At 39.6% G+C, this 20,593-nt stretch overlaps 1 long non-coding RNA gene across 1 annotated transcript in view; it reads left to right on the top strand.

Annotated features, from left to right (window-relative positions):
• The window catches only part of LOC118767489, a 21,021-nt gene extending 1,959 nt beyond the window's left edge, over positions 1-19,062 (top strand). Inside the window, exons 2-3 of the long non-coding RNA XR_005003409.1 lie at positions 4,498-4,503; positions 18,915-19,062. This is a non-coding gene — a long non-coding RNA (uncharacterized LOC118767489). The remainder of the gene's footprint in view (positions 1-4,497; positions 4,504-18,914) is intronic.
• Positions 19,063-20,593: the final 1,531 nt, after the last annotated feature.

Here is a 20,593-nt window from a genome sequence, read left to right as displayed (position 1 = left end):
ATTCACACTCATACACACACTCGCACTCATCCATGCACTCACCACATACACATTCATTCACACCCATACATGCACTCATACACACACATACTGCACACACACACATTCATTCACACTCATACACACATGGACACACACTCACACTCATCCATGCACTCACACATACACACACACTCGCACACACACACACACACACACACACACTCACACTCACTCTCGCATACACTCACACTCATCCATGCACTCACACATACACACACACAAATTCATTCACTCACACACACACACGCACATTCATTCACTCATACACACACTCGCACGCACACACACACTCACTCTCGCACACACTCACACTCATCCATGCACTCACATACACACACATACATTCATTCACACTCAACACACACACGCACATTCATTCACACTGCGCACATACACACCATTCATTCACACACACACACACGCACATTCATTCACACTCATACACACACTCGCACACACACACACCACTCAAACTCTCGCACACACTCACTCATCCATGCACTCACATCACCACACACATTCATTCACACTCACTCACACACACACTACACACAACACACATTATTCACACTCATACACACACTGCACACACACACACACAACTCACTCGTCGCACACACTCTCACACATACACACACATTCCTTCCACTCACACAACACACACACACATTCATTCACACTCACACACACACTCGCACACACTCACTCTCGCACACACTCACTCTCGCACACACACTCACACATTCATTCACACTCACACACACACACACACATGCACATTCATTCACACTCATACACACACTCGCACACACACACACACACTCACTCTCGCACACACTCACACTCATCCATGCACTCACACATACACACACACACATTCATTCACCTCACACACACACACACGCACATTCATTCCCACTCATACACACATGGACACCAGCACAGGAGCCAGTGAAGGGGCACTGGCCACAGCTATGATATTAGTTTTACTTGACTCAACAGCTCTTCTCAAGCATATCATATCACCTGAAGCATCAGGGATACTCTTAACTGGCCGGACATGCATGGCTGCAATCACACTTTAGTTGCTAGGTCTTCTCAATCACAGCATATCTCCAAAGGTCTCAGTCTCCTGCCATTGCCTCTGTGAGGCCCAGTGTTTGAAGGTCATGCTTCACCACCTCATCCCATGTCTTCCTGGGTCTACCTCTTCCACAGTTAAGGAGTGGCACTTCCTCACACAGCTGTCCTCATCCATACATAACACATGACCATACCAGCGCAGTTGGATCTCTTGCACACGACATTTGATGCTTCTTATACCCAATTTTTTTTCTCAGGATGCTTACACTCTGTCGTGTATGCACACTGACATTACACATCCAGCGGATCATACTAGCTTCATTTCTTTCAAGCCTACGCATGTCCTCAGAAGTCATGGCCCATGTTTCACTGCCATGTAGCATGGCAGTTTGCACACATGTATCATACAGTCTACCTTTCATCCTGAGCAAGAGGCTCTTAGTTGCCAGCAGAGGTAGGAGCTCCCTGAACTTTGCCCAGGCTATTCTTATTCTAGCCACTACACTCTCAGAGCAACCACCTCCACTACAGACTTGGTCGCCTAGGTAGCAGAAGCTATCAACTACTTCTAGTTTTAACCCCTGGCATATGAGGGAATCTGTTCTCTGTACATCTTCAGTGTTTATTGCCCCTGTGCACACAAAATCTGTCTTCCCAGTTAACCTTCCTTTTGATATTGTTGCACCTTTTATGTGTCCATAGCTTACACCGGGTACATCATATGGAGTCTCTACCTACACCTTTTCTACAGATCAAAGAGGCTCATCTACCTGAAGGGGTTTGTGATTTGACAACCTTCCTTCTCACTAAGACTGGTTTTTGCTATGTGAACTCTAAGGCCCTTCGATTTTAGACCTTGCTTCCACACCCTAAACTTCATCTCTAGTTCTGGCAGTGATTCGGCTATTAGAGCAAGGTCATCAGCATAGAGGAGCTTCCAGGGAGCAGCGTGTCTTGAATTCTTCTTTTATTGCCTGGAGGACTATGATGAATAAGAGGGGGCTGAGGACTGATCCTTGGTGGACCCTTACTTCTACTTGGAATTCTTCACTATACTTGTTGCCAATCCTCACCTTACTGACAGCATCCCTGTACAAGGCTTGTACAACTCTTACCAGCCACTTGTCTATCCCCAGTTTCCGTATTGACCACAAGATACGAAATCAGGGGACCCTGTCAAAGGTTTTCTCCAAGTCAACAAAAGCCAAGTACAGAGGTTTGTCTTTGGCTGGATATTTCTCCCGCAGTTGCCTTACCAGAAATATAGCATCATTGGTGCTTCTGCCTGACACAAAACCAAACTGCATCTCATCTAGGTTAACTCTATCCCTAATTAGTTGGGATATGTCCCTCTCAGTAACATTCATCACCTGATCCAATAATTTGATACCCTTGTAGTTATTTCTATCTAAAGCATCACCTTTACCCTTGTAGCAGTTGACTATGGTGCTGCTACACCAGTCATTGGGTATGACCCAAACTACCTGATTTACAATGCAGGTGACAAGACCATAACCCACACCGCCTTATACTTTAAACATCTCAGCGGTGATTCCTGATGGGCCAGGTGCTTTCCGTCTTCATGTCCTTAATTGCTTTATCTACCAAGGTACTGTCAATTCAGGGAGCTGGTCCCACAATTCTCCTCCCATTTATTCTCCACATTCAGTAGTCTTTCATTATGGCTCCTTTCTATCATAGGCACAAGGCCTGAAATGTGGGGTAGGAGGATAGACGATTACATCGACCCTAGTACTCAGCTGGTACTTAATTTATCGACCCCGAAAAGATGAAAGGTAAAGTTGACCTCGGCAGAATTTGAACTCAGAATGCAGCAACAGGCAAAATACCATTATGCATTTCATCCAGCATGCTAAAAATTCTGCCAGCTTGCCGCCTAAATAATAATAATGATGATGATGATGGTGATGGTGGTGGTGGTGATGATGATGATGATGATGATGATGATGATGATGAAAATTTGTGATTTAGGCACAGGGTCAGTAGTTTTAAGGGGGTGCAATTAATTGATATCATGAACCTAAGTATTTGACGAGTACTTTACTTTATAAACTCCAAGAAAGGATTTGAACTCAGACTGTAGAATCAGAAGAAATTTAGATCACTTTAACCCTTTTGTTACCATATTTCTGTTGAAATGCACTGGTTTTGCTTGAATTTAATTTTGAAAATAATGAAGTATATACTAAGATAAGTTTGTCAATATTAAACTGCTGTTTCAAACATAAATTAATATAGGCACAGGATTGGCTGTGTGGTAAGTAGCTTGCTTACCAACCACATGGTTCTGGGTTCAGTCCCACTGTGTGGCACCTGGGCAAGTGTCTTCTACAATAGCCTTGGCCCGACCAAAGCCTTGTGAGTGGATTTGGTAGACGGAAACTGAAAGAAGCCCGTCATATATATGTATATATGTATGTGTATATATATATATGTGTGTGTGTGTGTGTGTATATGTTTGTGTGTCAATGTTTGTCCCCCCAACATCGTTTGACAACCGATGCTGGTGTATTTACGTCCCCGTAACTTAGTGGTTTGGCAAAAGAGACCGATAGAATAAGTACTAGGCTTACAAAGTATAAGTCCTGGCATTGATTTGCTCGACTAAAAGGTGGTGCGCCAACATGGCCGCAGTCAAATGACTGAAACAAGTAAAAGAGTAAAAGAGTATACAACTTTGATGGTTTAAATTAGATGACTTAAGATAAGGAACTTTGTATCATAGGAACCAAGATCAGTCTTGGAGAGATTAGCATCAAAAACACTTCTAAAAAGAACAGAAAAACAATGAGATATTCTATAGCCAATTAGATCTTTGTCTTCCCTTGTTTCCAACAGAGCAAAGCTGTGCCCTGTATGTAGACATTTCAATTCCGTCTTATCATTAACTAGCACTATGACCCGATGTTGCCGGGTCATAGAGCTAGTGCATGCATATACAGCTGCGTGCATGCGCACATACACGCGAGTTCTGTCCAAATCTCCGACCAATCACATACAGCTAGCTGGCATTCAATTGGCGTATCAGGTTTCGGGCATTTTGATTGGGTTTTGGATAGAAAATTCACAAAGAAGTCACTTCTACTGATTTTTTAATGACTTTGAAGGGTGACTGGGGAAATTTAAAGATGTGCACGACCACCCTTGGACAGTTTTGAATGACCATAGAAAATGCGAGCTCTCTAACTGAAAAATTGTGGATTTCTATAAAGGACACACGCAGACATTTTGCCGTTTATATATATAGAGAGATGTCCTTGAAAAAGGCATTAATGCCATTAAATCACATGCAACTATTTTACATATTTGAAGTCTTGTACCCCCAAATTGGAAATTGAACCAGCATGACAGTTTCTAGTGCCAAAAATAGTAACCAAATCACCCTCGTTATCCTATACCCTATCATCTTCAATGAGAATTCAGTGGATGTGTTGCTCATAGGAAAATAAGATGAGATGGTTATGGTTGGAATGTCTTTGATCATAGGTTTACCTCAATCAGGTCTAATCTGGCAATAATGATATCAATAGTCAAGAATTTAAGACATGTCTAAGATCTTCCCCCTTTCTTCTCTATCTAGCTATCTACTGCCTATGTGTGTATGTATGTATGTATGTAAGTATTTATGTATGTATGTGTGTATGTATGTATGTTTGTGTGTATGTGTGTATGTATGTGTGTGTATGTATGTGTGTATGTGTGTGTATGTATGTATGTATGTGTGTGTATGTATATGTATGTATGTGTGTATGTTTGTGTGTATGTATGTATGTATGTGTGTGTATGTATGTATGTGTGTATGTTTGTATGTATGTATGTGTGTACGTATGTATGTATGTATGTATGTATGTATGTATGTATGTATGTGTGTATGTATGTGTGTGTGTGTGTGTGTGTGTAAGTATGTATCTAACTTTCTTTCTGTCTCTCTCTACCCATCTCTGTTTATCTATTTCTCTATTTATTCATATATCTTTCTTTCTTTTCCTCTCTTCTATATTAGTTTTCTTCCCTTCTCTCTTTCTTTCTATTCTCTTCTCTCTTTATGTCATTTTCTTTTAATACCCTTTCTTCATTCCTTTCTTTCTTACCTTCTTTTCTTTTCCTCTCTTCCCTCTACCCTTTCTATCTCTGTAGCACTTTCTATCTGCATTTGTTGCTTTCCTCCCTTCCTTCTTCTTTCTTTCTCTCTTTCTATCTTTTTCTTTCTTTTATTCTTTATTTATTCCTTTATTTCTACCTGTGTTTTATTTCACATCACTCTCTCCCTCTCCTCCTCTCATCGCCCCTCCTCCCTTTAATAGTTCTTTCTTTTCACCTTTTTCCCTTCTTTCCTCCACACTTCATTAATTTTATATATGTATATATATATTATGTGTGTGTGTGTGTGTGTCCATGGGTACATGTTTGTCTGAGCATATGAGTGTATGTATATATATATATATATATATATATGTATATATCTGTATTCACACACACACTCATGTATATACATAAGAGTGTGTGTGTGTGTTTACAAGCTTACTCAGCTCTTCTTGTGTGTTATAGTTTGACCTTGATTCCTCACAGCCAGCCACCCACCCACTCACAACACACCACCCTCACATCATCACCCCACACCCTATGTTATTGTTAGGAGATCCCTCCACTCCCACCCCCAGGTGGAAGTAGCAGAGTAGAGAAAGAAGAAGAAGTGCAATTGAGTAGGAGTAAGAGAGGTGTCATGTAGATGACATGTGAACTAGCAGTCTTCCACAATATGGCTGAGGAAAAGAAGTATTCTCACGGAGCATTCCTACATACTAAATATTAATATAACAGGGATCTTATGTCAGTAATATAGTGAGCTGAAAAGACCCCATTATATTTCTTATCCTTGCAATGTAAGAAGACAAAAATTCCCTCCTGAGATATTTAATGTTGTAAGATGAAAAAGAGAACCAAGGGAGCTAACTCCAATAAAATTAATGGAAATTGTAGTTGTGATACCAGTGTCAGTGGCACATAAAAGAACCATCTGAATGTGACTGTTGCTAGCGCGACCCCGACTGGCCTCCACGCCGGTGGCATGTAAAAAGCACCAACCGATCGTGGGCCGTTGCCAGCCTCCCCTGGCACGTAAAAAGCACCCACTACACTCATGGAGTGGTTGGCGTTAGGAAGGGCATCCAGCTGTAGAAACACTGCCAGATCAGACTGGGCCTGGTGCAGCTTCCCAGACCCCAGTCAAACCATCCAACCCATGCTAGCATGGAATGTGGACGTTAAACGATGATGATGATGATGATGTTGTCCTCTCAACTCTTGACAATCAAATGTGTTTTACTCAATGGCATGTCAGTTCTGGTGAATCCTTGGTTTTTGACATCGCCATCCCCACCTCCTTCCCTGGCCTTTTCATTTGGAATTGATCCCAATTGCTAGCACACAATTTTTCTTCCTTTTCTTGAAGTGGGGATAATTTCAGCACACATATATACATACACACATCTATATCATCATACATACACATATATATCATCACCATTTAATGTCAGTTCTCCATGCTGACATGGGGTGGGTGGTTTGATTGGAGCTGGCCAGCCGAAGAGCTGTCCAGGCTCCATGTCTGGATGCCCTTCTTAATGCCAACCACTTTACAGAGTGTATTGGGTGCTTTTACACAACACTGACATGAGAGCATTTACCTGGCATCAGTACAGGTGTTTCTTATGTGGCACCAACACCTATGAGCCCATAAGATTAGGAATGCTCAGTCAGAACGTGATGCAGGGGACATGCTCGTTTGCAAGGACAACCACGATTTTACTTAGCTTGGCATGTTTTCTGAAGCACAGCAAACTGCTCGCAGTCTTGGTCCCCTGTCATCCTCTCTGTGAGGTCCAGCATCTGAAGATCCTTTCTCACCACTTTGTCCCATGTCTTCCTGGATCTGTCCCTTCACATTTTCCTCCACAATCAGAGATCGGCACACCTTGATGCAACTGTCTTCATTCATATGCATTACATGACCATACCAGCACAGTTCCCTCTTTTGCACACTATATCTGATTCCTCGTATACCCCAGTTTTTCTCTAAAGCATACACTCCTGATGATGGGCCTTTGAACCTGAATTACACAATGGTTACTCAACTTTCTTTTCCATATATTTAGAAGCCATTGTCATCATCATCACCATCATCATCATTATTATCATGTAGCGAGGTCGACTTTGCCTTTCATCCTTTCGGGGTCGATAAATTAAGTACCAGTTATGCACTGGGGTCGATGTAATCGTCTTAATCTGTTTGTCTGTCCTTGTTTGTCCCCATTATGTTAAGCCCCTTGTGGGTAATAAAGAAATACATTATTATCATGTAATGTCTATGTTCCAAGCTGGGGGCCATACAGTTTGACCGGATCTGATGTGTCCAGGGACTGCATCATACTCCACTTGTCTGTTTTGGCATGGGTTTTACTGTTGGATGCCCTTCCTAATGTTAATCCCTTTACAGTGTGGAGTGGGTGCTTTTTTTTCATGCCACCGGCACTATTGGATCATCATGCAGTTTTCAGGGCTACGAAACCTGAAGGAAATGGGAGGGGGGCAGCTTTATGCCAGGGAATGGGGGGGGGTTCCTCCTATTTTGTTATTTTACTGATATATGTGCGTAGTTTGCTAACCAACCACATGGTTCCGGGTTCAGTCCCACTGCGTGGTATCTTGGGCAAGTGTCTTCTGCTATAGCCTCGGGCCGACCAATGCCTTGTGAGTGGATTTGGTAGACGGAAACTGAAAGAAGCCTATCGTATATATGTACATATATGTGTGCGTGTATGTTTGTGTGTCTGTGTTTGTCCCCCTAGCATTGCTTGACAACTGATGCTAGTGTGTTTATGTCCCCGTCACTTAGCGGTTCGGCAAAAGACACCGATAGAATAAGTACTGGGCTTACAAAAGAATAAGTCCCGGGGTCGAGTTGCTCGATTAAAGGCGGTGCTCCAGCATGGCCGCAGTCAAATGACTGAAACCAGTAAAAGAAATATGCATATTGTACACAAATACACATGCACACGCAACACACACACATACAAACAGACAGACGAGCTGGCAGAAATGTTAGTGTGTCAGGTAAAATGCTTAACGGTATTTCACCTGTGTTTATGTTTAATTGTGGTGCACCTGAGCACTGTATACAATAATTTCATCATTATTATTATTATATTCACACAAACACATATATATGCACACACACACACACACACAAACGTTTCTGCACGGTGGGAGTGAACCCAAAAGTCATGTGATTGCAAAGTGAGTTTCTTAACCATACCAGTCATGCCTTCACCTAAGAAAAAAAAAAAAAAAAAAGAATTTCTTCCAGTAAGTATTTTCTATAAAGACAAAAAGCAAAACAAAAAAGGAATAGAAAAAAATCAAACACAATAACAAAAACAAAGAAAAAATAAAGAAAAAAAAACGAAATAGTAGTTTATTGGTAGTGAAAGATTGGTTGTAAGTAACGTTTAGTCATTTTGAGTAAAAGAACTAGGAGTAAGAGAAATGACTAATGTACTTTCAGCAACAGGAGTTAATCCCTGGATAGTGTTTAGCGAACTAGTGCTAGATTGCTATATTTACTACTCTACTCTAGTTAATTCTATTATTATTATAATTATTATTATTATTATTATTGTTATTATTATTATTGTTGTTGTTATTATTATTGTTATTATTAACTGACTGTGTCATCTATGATGGAGAAATACCTGTAAATTAAGCACCACATCAACAGAAAGAGACCGGAGAGAGAGAGAGACTCTTAAAAGTACTTCTTACACCCAATTACTTCTTTAGATTACACTTCTTGCCTTTTTGTTTGTATTCATTTTGTTGTTTTTTGTTTGTTTTTTGTTTTTGTCTTGTTTTTTTGTTTTTGTCTTGTTTTTTGCTTACTGTGTTTGTTTTTCTTTTCGTTTTGTTTTTACTTTTAGTTATTTTGTTTTTCTTTTTCTTTTTTCTTTTTTAGGCCTTGGAGTTTACACCCCACTCCTCATATGATGCACACATACAGACACACAGATATAAATACATATTCAAAGACATTATATATACACACACACACTCACAAATATCTTTCTATGAATCTCTTTCTTTCTCTCTCTCTCTATATATATATGTGCGTACATATACATACGCACACATACATACATACATACATACATACATATATATATATACACACACACATACATACACGCTTACATACACACATGCATGTATATGTATATATCATTTAAAAGTATCCTTTTACATACATTCATGCATACATATATTACATATATACATGTGTATATGTGTGTGTTGTATATATATATATATACACACACACACATATATCATATATACATACATACCCACATACAAAAAGGAAGTTACACACACACACACACACACATGTATACATACATCACATTCCACAATTCCTTATATTCCGATTCCATCTTCTCACCTGTTAATCTAACGAGGTGGGAAGACACCAGAGGAATGGTTTGATATGGCAATACAAAAATCCCCAAAGGATAGAATATTCTGCAAAATTCCAGAAGCATTTGTGGTTGGTGCCATCACATGAAAAAATGGTAAAGCTCCATTTGAGATCTTGTCTTGAAACCCGATAGCAACCATTTCTCTCTATTTTCTGATCATGACCTTGAGCAAGAAATTTATGTCATACGTCAGACTTATTATGCTTAACTGCTTCATTAATATACAGTTCTTGTTGTTGTTGTTTGTTGCTGCTGTTGTTGTTGTTGTGTTGATTAATTTCTCGGTATAAATTATATTTTTACCACCCTACAGTGCTCAGTTACTTACTCATACACACGCACATACATAGACATATACACATATTCATTTTTTTTGCGCCCTTTTTAAAGCCTACCCAGGCTCATGGGCCTGGTTTCCCGGTTTCCATGGCGTATGTGTTCCCCAGCTGGACGGGACACCAGTCCATCGCAGCGTTTCTCATTTTTGCCAGCTGAGTGGACTGGAGCAACATGAAATGAAGTGTTTTGCTCAAGAACACAATGCATTGCCCAGTCCAGGAATCAAAACCACAATCTTACGATCATGATGCTGACACCCTAACCACTAAGCCACGCACCTCCATTACACATATACATACATAGACATATAAATGCACACACATGCGTGCACGTGTGTGTGTGTGTGTGCCTACATTACATCATCATTTAACGTCTGCTTTCCATGCTGGCATGGGTTAGATGGCTTGACTGGAACTGGTAAACCAGAGAGCTGCACCAGGTTCCAATCAATGCCCTTCCTAGCACCAATCACTACAAGAGTGTAGTGAGTGCCTTTTACTTGTCCCTAGCACAGGGGTGCTTTTACATGTCACCAACACAGGTACCTTTTATGTGCCACTGACACCAGCCACAACTACAATTCCATTTAGTTTGACATGTCTTCTCAAGCAAATCACCAAAGGTCTCAGTCACTTGTCATCTCCTCCATGAGACCCCATATTCAAAATCATACTTCACCACCTCATCTCATCTCTTCCTGGGGCTACTTCCTCCAGTTAGAGGTTGACACTTCTTTATGCAGTTCTCCTCATCCATATGCATCACATGACCAAACCAGTGCAGACACACCACATATGATGCCTCTTATGCCCAGTTTTTTCTCTCAAGACACTAACACTCAGTCGTCTACACACACTGACATTGCACATCCAGTGGAACACACTAGATTCATTTTGTTCAAGCCAATGCATGTCCTCAGCACTCACAGCCCATGTTTCACTGCCATATAGCATGGCTGTTCACACACAGGAATCATATAACTTGCCTTTCATTCTAAGGGAGAGACCTTTTGTTGTCAACAAAGGTAGAATTTTTTCTGAACTTTGCTCAGCCTATTCTTATTCTAGCAGCTATGCTCTAGAAGCATCCACCTCCACTGATGACTTGGTCACCCAGATAATGGAAGCTATCAACTACTTCTAGGTACATTACTTACATTATTTACATTCGATGGATATTTGTCCTCATCTTGTTTGTTGTTAACACAACGTTTCGGCTGATGTACCCTCCAGCTTTCATCAAGTATCTGGGAGAAATTTCGAACCTGGGTTCTCATTTCTAAGGTATTCTAAGGTTGTTGTTATTGTTGTTGTTGCTGTGGTTGTTGTTGCTGCTGTTGTTATTATTATTATTCAGATCACTGCCTGGAATCGAACTCGGAATCTTGGGCTTAGTAGCCCATGCTCTTAACCACTATGCCATATGCCTGTGGGCATAATAATAACATCGAAAAATACCTTAGGAATGAGAACCCAGGTTTGAAATTTCCCCAAGACACCTGATGAAGGCTGGAGGGTATATCAACTGAAACGTTGTGTTAACAACAAACAAGATGAGGACAAAACATCCGTCAATTGTAAATAATGTACATAATTCCTCATCTCTTAAATATAGAACTGTACTTCTAGGTATCCCTGCCTAACATTTGATGGAGTCTATTTTCTGTATATTTCTAGTGTTTACTGTACCCGTGCATCTACTACACACAAAGACTATTTTCCCTGTTAACCTTCCTCTGATATTGCTGCACCTCTTATGTGTCCATAGTTTGCACCTGGTACACCTTATGGAGTACACCTTTTCTACATATTGAGCAGGGCAATCTACCTGGAGGAACTTGTGATTTGTTATACCATAATATCACACTATTGACCAGACTATCAGATGTTGTTATACATCACTGGTCACAATGCACTTCACATTGTTTTAGCCTTCAAATGATGTCACTCCACTGGTTGGGCAAGTAAGCCGACATTACTCGTGATCAGAAGGCCATTCCATTGCAGGGAGTGATCCATTTACAGCTGAGTGGACTGGGGCAACATGGAATGAAGTGTTTTGTTCAAGAATACAAGAATCAAACACTTGACCTACCAATTGTGAAAACAACACCCCAGCCACTCAGCCATGCACCTTTACACACAAACACACACACACACACACACAACACACACACACACACACACATTAAAATACCCTGTTCATGTTGTTGAAATTCCAATGAAGGAGCCTTGGATCTACGTTAAAAAAACCTGGCTCTTTCTCTTTTAGCAAGAAATCTGGAAATAAAACTGAATAATGACATACATGTACATACAAGCATGCATACATTTGTATATACATATACATATACATAGGCGCAGGAGTGGCTGTGTGGTAAGTAGCTTGTTTACCAACCACATGGTTCCGGGTTCAGTCCCACTGCGTGGCACCTTGGGCAAGTGTCTTCTGCTATAGCCTCGGGCCGACCAATGCCTTGTGAGTGGATTTGGTAGACGGAAACTGAAAGAAGCCTGTCGTATATATGTATATATATATATATATGAATGTGTGTGTGTGTATGTGTGTCTGTGTTTGTTCCCCTAGCATTGCTTGACAACCGATGCTGGTGTGTTTACGTCCCCGTTACTTAGCGGTTCGGCAAAAAGAGACCGATAGAATAAGTACTGGGCTTACAAAAAGAATAAGTCCCGGAGTCGAGTTGCTCGACTAAAGGCGGTGCTCCAGCATGGCCGCAGTCAAATGACTGAAACAAGTAAAAGAGTAAAAGAAAAGAGTAAATATCATCATCATCAAGGTCCCTTAACTGATTCAGTCAGTCATTGGGGTCTCACTCCAGATGCTATCACCACTGGTCTCTGTTCTCTGTCATGTGGACCAGGGTCAGTGTTCTACCAGCATACGAAGTTTAAAACTTTTTAGTTACCTAGAAATTATGTTACGGTACTTGTCTATTGTCGTGGTCCCGGTTTCGCACACGCGAATTCGCGCGCGCGCGCGCGCCAGACGCAGGTACTCGATACTCGAGATCCTACGAGGTGACTTGCGCATGCGCAGTACAGAATTCGCGCATGCGCGTTACCCCCCCCCCCCCTAAAAAAAAAGGTGTTGGATTTCACTAAAAATATGTGTGTGTGTGTGTGTGTGTGTGTGTTGTGTGTGTGTGTGTTGTGTGTGTGTGTGTGTGTGTGTGTATATATAACATTTTCAATTTTACACAAAAAAATTACATAGTCGCTTTCCTCGCGGATTTACAGATAAATGAATTAATTACTATTTTACAGAATAAAATTAATGAATTAATTATATAAATTAAATAATTCTTGAAAATTAATTAATATTAATAATATTTTTTGAACAAAGTAAATAATTTATAAAACTTGGTTAATAATTTTTTTTACACAAACGCAAACGTATATAATTTGTGAAACTTTTTTTTTTTTTACAGACGTATATAATTTGGTAAACTTAATGAATTAATTTCTTCTCATCATCATCGTTTAACGTCCGTTCTCCATGCCAGCATGGGTTGGACGGTTCGACCGGGGATCTGGGAAGCCAGAAGGCTGCACCAGACTCCAGTCTTATCTGGCAATGTTTCTACAGCTGGATGCCCTTCCTAACGCCAACCACTCCGAGAGTGTAGTGGGTGCTTTTTACATGCCACCCGCACAGGTGCCAGGAGAGGCTGGCAACGGCCACGGTCGGATTGGTGCCAGTCGAGGCGGCTCTGGCATCGGCCACGATTCGGATAGTGCTTTTTACGTACCACCAGTCCAGGGGTCCTGGCATTTGCCGGGTGCCACACTTGCCCCAACATGTCTTCGCAAGCAAAGGGGGTTGGCGTGGGTGCCTGTCGTGGGATGAGGTTCGATATCAACTTCGCTTGCCTCAACAGGTCTTTGTGTATAAATGTATAAATTTTTCGCACTAAATTCTTTCCGTAGAATTTATCAAAAAACGCGCAAAATTATTCCGTAGAATTTATCAAATTAAAAAACGCAAAATTAATATATTTTTTGAAATTGCAAATTATTTAGAATATAAAACAAATGAAGTTAAATTTTTAAAATAAATGTCATATACTTATACTCTGTAAGGTGCTGTGTTCACACTTCAATTTACTATTTTCTAGAAATGTTGCTTTTCTAATTGAAACAATTTTTCTCAATCTCCATTTAAAAGTCCATAATGCCTCTTGAGCCATATCAAAATGAACAACTTTGAATTACGTGGTGGTGGTGGTGGTGTGAGGTTCTAATTTTTTTTCTGATCTCTCTTTGCCCCCCTAGATGGAGGTGTGGTGGGGAGACAGATGAAAGATGTTTCATTCTCTTATATATATATATATATATATATATATATATATATATATATATATTTCTTAAACCTACACGATATAGTCTATAAATTTGGGATGTTTTTGAAAGATTATATATTTTGTCATCAGAATATATATACTTTCTCACACTACAATTAAGATATATTTATTTTAAATCGTTCATCTTTTCCCGCGACAACAAAAATTGGGCGCGAAAATTTTTCTAAATATTAGCGGAATGAACAACCGAGATAAAGAGGGGGCAAAGAGAGATCAGAAAAAAAAATTAGAACCTCACACCACCACCACCACCACGTAATTCAAAGTTGTTCATTTTGATATGGCTCAAGAGGCATTATGGACTTTTAAATGGAGATTGAGAAAAATTGTTTCAATTAGAAAAGCAACATTTCTAGAAAATAGTAAATTGAAGTGTGAACACAGCACCTTACAGAGTATAAGTATATGACATTTATTTTAAAATTTAACTTCATTTGTTTTATATTCTAAATAATTTGCAATTTCAAAAAATATATTAATTTTGCGTTTTTTAATTTGATAAATTCTACGGAATAATTTTGCGCGTTTTTTGATAAATTCTACGGAAAGAATTTAGTGCGAAAAATTTATACATTTATACACAAAGACCTGTTGAGGCAAGCGAAGTTGATATCGAACCTCATCCCACGACAGGCACCCACGCCAACCCCCTTTGCTTGCGAAGACATGTTGGGGCAAGTGTGGCACCCGGCAAATGCCAGGACCCCTGGACTGGTGGTACGTAAAAAGCACTATCCGAATCGTGGCCGATGCCAGAGCCGCCTCGACTGGCACCAATCCGACCGTGGCCGTTGCCAGCCTCTCCTGGCACCTGTGCGGGTGGCATGTAAAAAGCACCCACTACACTCTCGGAGTGGTTGGCGTTAGGAAGGGCATCCAGCTGTAGAAACATTGCCAGATAAGACTGGAGCCTGGTGCAGCCTTCTGGCTTCCCAGATCCCCGGTCGAACCGTCCAACCCATGCTGGCATGGAGAACGGACGTTAAACGATGATGATGATGAGAAGAAATTAATTCATTAAGTTTACCAAATTATATACGTCTGTAAAAAAAAAAAAAGTTTCACAAATTATATACGTTCGCGTTTGTGTAAAAAAAATTATTAACCAAGTTTTATAAATTATTTACTTTGTTCAAAAAATATTATTAATATTAATTAATTTTCAAGAATTATTTAATTTATATAATTAATTCATTAATTTTATTCTGTAAAATAGTAATTAATTCATTTATCTGTAAATCCGCGAGGAAAGCGACTATGTAATTTTTTTGTGTAAAATTGAAAATGTTATATATACACACACACACACACACACACACATATATTTTTAGTGAAATCCAACACCTTTTTTTAAGGGTGGGGGGGTAACGCGCATGCGCGAATTCTGCACTGCCATGCGCAAGTCACCTCGTAGGATCTCGAGTATCGAGTACCTACGTCTGGCGCGCGCGCGCGAATTCGCGTGTGAGAAACCGGGACCACGACAATAGACAAGTACCTTATGTTACAAACTGCCGTTCAAAAGGAAAAGATCCCACAGCATTAACAATTAACCTGGGTTTAGACAGGTGTAAACATAAACTCAGACAGGTACCAACACACACACAAACACACAGATTGTCTAATAAGTTTTTATCAGTCAAATAAATGCACTGTTATATTAAATAACTGAGCAGGTATATTATTTAAAGACTATAATAATTTCATCTCAATGACCAATTCCTGTTACTAAATGGTTTTGTGTTAAAGAATTTTCCAGGTGTCGAAAGATAAATTACCTGTCATGGCTGAGTAAAAGAAATTAGCTTCAGCCTGTTTTTACTGGTTGTTTCGTTCAGCTCAGGGTTATAATAGAAGACACCTTTCTGAGGTTCCATGCAGTGGGACTGGACTAGGGCTCGCAAAAAACCGATAATTCCCAAAACCGAGTTCAAATATAAGTAATTCTCAAAACCGGTAAAACCCGGTTTTTGCGGGTACTACTTAAGAAGAGTGGTCCCGGTGCGCGCTAGTCATGACTAGTCGATCCTTACTTTGTGTTTTATTTACTTTGTTTTGAAAAAAATTGGATGTTTTATAAAGACATTCTACCAGTATACGAAGTTTAAAACTTTTTAGTTACCCAGAAATTATGTTATAAAGTGCCGTTCAAAAGGAAAAGATCCAAAAAATTATTTACTTTGTGCTTTATTTACTTTGCTAGGTAGTCGTTGTAGGATCGACTAGTCACGACTAGCTAGTGCGGATGCGCGAGTATGTGCACCGGACCACTCTTCTTAAATAGTACCCAAATTCTTTAGAGATTTCAAATCCATCTGTTACCATCTTGGGCTCTTCATTCATTTTCTTCCTTGCGCTTGTGTATTCACGAATGAGTTCATTACCTTCATAAAAAATTGCCAAGAAGGCTGAGGGTGTCTTGGCATCACTTACCAAGTCCTTCATGAGCCGCTCTCCAGCTATCTATCTGTGGCTTTATATAGCTATGGTAAGACCTCACCTGGAGTTTGCATCACCGGTCTGGAACCCCTATCTTGCCCAGGATATTAATCGTCTGGAAGCCGTTCAGCGACGTGCAACCAAAAGAATACCCTCCATCAGGCATTTGCCATATTCTGAACGCCGTACTTCCCTGGGCATGGACACACTGAAACTCCGACGTCTGGCAGCTGACTTGGCAGACACCCATAAAATTATCAACCATCTTACAAACCTTTTCAAACTCCACCCGTCTAACACCCGTGGACATATTTACAAAGTCAGAAAACAGCACAGCTCCCATGACTTCAGGAAACATTTTTTCACGCTGTGAGTTGCTGAAGCATGGAACAAACTGCCGGCATCAGATGTTAGTTTTCGGAGCACTGCATCCTTCAAAACTTCCATGCTTCCTGAGATTCGCCAACACTACACCTGATTTTCTCCCCTCCATACACACACAAGCATATATCTGACTCATACATTGTTCGCTTCCCAGACATTTGTACATTACTGCATATACTTTATATGCACTTTCTGACAAGTTGTGGTGCACCTGAGCACTGTATACAATAATTTCATCATCATCATCATTATTATTATTATTATAAGTAGGTGGGACAACAGTAACACTTGTTTTTAGGTTCCCTCCTATTCATTTTCTTCGTATAATTCTGTTGTGTTCTCAGCATCATGTTCAGGAAATAATCTCCAATATGTTTGTTCAGCATACTTCCTTAAATGTTGTTTCGTTAAAAAATAGAAAAGGTCCAGAAATTGACTCCCCTTTAAATTTCCTTGGGTTATGTAAATACCTCAAGAGAGTCAAGGTTTCGACATTTCTTCTCTTATTATATCTATACATAAGTCTTTCACGAAGATTTAGAACCAAAGGGTTGCCGACGATATTAAGTTTATTCAATAAAAATTCTATAGAATATTCCGCTTTCAGTAAACCCGTATCATCCGTGCAAATAGCCTTCAAAATAATTACTGAATGCAGAATTTCATATAGTAAATCGAAAGATTTCCATCCTTCGTCAGTGACGGCATCTGTGGAAAGTTCTGCTTGTAGAGCATTTAGAATGCAGCTTTTCAATTTCAAAAATCTCTCAATCATATGGAATGTGCCATTCCACCGATTTCTGCAATCCAGTATAAGTTTATATTCTCTGTTATCAAAGTTCGCTCGAACAAAATCTTGCAAAATTTCATTTTTTGTGAGAGATTTACGGAAAAGTTTTGAAATATTTCTTACCTTATTTAAAACATTGTTAAATTCAGGTTTTAGCTGGAGAAAACAAGCATTTTCGTGAGCCAAATCTGTTTGACAATGTCTTGTTGGCTTATGTCAGCTTCATCATCACTATCGTCTGTTATAGCGATCACTATCGTCTGTCATGGCGATCTCTTCACTTCAAAAAAATTTAGTGTTACTTCCTTGGAATGAATCTGGAACTGGTTATTACATATGCTCAACGGGAAAGATCACCCAACTGAAGACTAACAGCATCTCCTTGACTTGCTATGAATAAACTCAGTTACCTGCAAATTCAAAGAGTCAGCCAGGGGTTAGCGAAGGAGATGACAAGGTGCTGATCTAAGGTTCAAGGGGAGAAAAAGTGAGAATTGATATGTTGCGATATGTTTCAATGAAACAGACAGCACTCTCAACTAAATGTGACCGACAACAGTTCAGTTAGTTCAGTTTCAACGATATTTCTTGAAAAGAAAAAAATGGAGAAAAAAAAAAAAAAAAAGAAAGAAACAGCGGATCTTTTCACTTTGACCAGCACATTTAAAAAATAGTTATTTGTAACTAAACACTTTTAAACTTCGTATACTGTTAGAATGTGTTACATAAAACATCGTTTATTGAAAAGATCCGAAAGAGCAAGCCTTAAAATCGGTTTTGACAAATCGGTTTCGGTTTGACTGATCGTAATATAGAACCGGGTTTAACTGGTTTTATAAAACCGGTTTCGAGGCCTAGACTGGACCAGAAACCACGTAGTGTAGAGAGAGAGAGAGAGGTTAAGAGAGGTTCTGGGCCATCAGTGTCTAGAAAGTTGGTGTTGCACCTAAATCTAGTTTAAAGAAATATGTATTTCATCCATGAAATTGCCTGGGATGAAAATTAATAAAAAAGCTCTCTGTAATTGAGTGTTTGACATGGTTTCAATAACTGATAAAGTTGACAAGTTGTGAGCACTGTATACAATAATTTCGTTATTATTATTTTAAATGCGAATGCCCCCCCCCTCCTGGTATGGTTAGTTTTTAAGTAAGTAATAGTTTCGTCAGTGGATGTTGCAAAAAATTCCTGTTGATCAGTCTAGTTGTCAAACAACAACTAATACTGAACTAGCATCTCTGTGTGTCTGTCTGTCTACCCAGCTTTGTACGTGACTTTCCTCAACAGACTATTTGCCCAATGCAAATTATATTTTGTTTTCTCATTAATAAACGGAAAGTGGTAAAAATCTCACTGAGGCTATTTGTTTATTCATATTAAGTGACCAAGGGATCGAGTATTTGTCAGTTTGAAAGGAAAATAAGAGTAAAACGAAAAATATTTGAAAGACGGAAAAGGGAAATAACTTGAGATCCAGTTGTGTCCCTTGAATTATAACCTCGTTGTTTTTAAGATGCATTGATTTTGTACTGCTCAATCCAGTCATCGAACCTAAGGCTTTATGATCAAGAGCCCTGCACCCTAACCACAAGACCACGAACCTTCACAAATGCACACACACACACACACACCTATATGAATACAGGCATTTGTACATTACTGCAAATGCTTTATACGCACTTTTGACAAGTGGTACACCTCAGCACTCTCTTTACTCTTTTACTTGTTTCAGTCATTTGACTGTGGCCATGCTGGAGCACTGCCTTTAGTCGAGCAAATCGACCCCAGAACTTATTCTTTGTAAGCCTAGTACTTATTCTATCGGTCTCTTTTGCCGAACCGCTAAGTTGCAGCGACGTAAACACACCAGCATCAGTTGTCAAGCGACATTGGGAGGACAAACACAGAAACACAAACACATACATATATATATATATATATATATATATATATATACATATATACGACGGGCTTCTTTCAGTTTCCGTCTACCAAATCCACTCACAAGGCCTTGGTCGGCCCGAGTCTATAGTAGAAGACACTTGCCCAAGGTGCCACGTAGTGGGACTGAACCATGAACCATGTGGTTGGTAAACAAGCTACTTACCACACAGCCACTCCTACGCCTATATACAATAATTTGTATACAATAATTTCATTATTATTATTATTATTATTATACATTTATGAATAAATACATTTGTATATCAGTTTATATGTAAATATATAAGTGAGGGCAGGTAGAGAAGTGATTACAGAGTTGAACTCTCAATTGTGGGTTCATGATTTCGATTCCCAGACCAAGTAATTCTTTGTATTCTTGAGCAAAACACTTTATTTAACATTGCTCTACAATTACTTTGACATTCGAGATGTAGTACAGCTTGCATCTATACTGGGAATATCGATTTGATGGAGGGTGTGAGCGAATGCACAGCACAGGCATTTGATCACTGTAAACAAATTATCTGAGAGGGTTGTTCTGCAAGAAATTGCAAAACTGGCATTTACCATCTATGACAAAAAGAGTCAGCAATATATGTATGTAGAGGAGTTTAAGACTGATTATCCATGGGGGACTCC

Source organism: Octopus sinensis, linkage group LG22, assembly GCF_006345805.1.
Source record: "Octopus sinensis linkage group LG22, ASM634580v1, whole genome shotgun sequence".
Classification (NCBI taxonomy): domain Eukaryota; kingdom Metazoa; phylum Mollusca; class Cephalopoda; order Octopoda; family Octopodidae; genus Octopus; species Octopus sinensis.
This window is presented reverse-complemented; position numbering and strand designations above follow the sequence as displayed.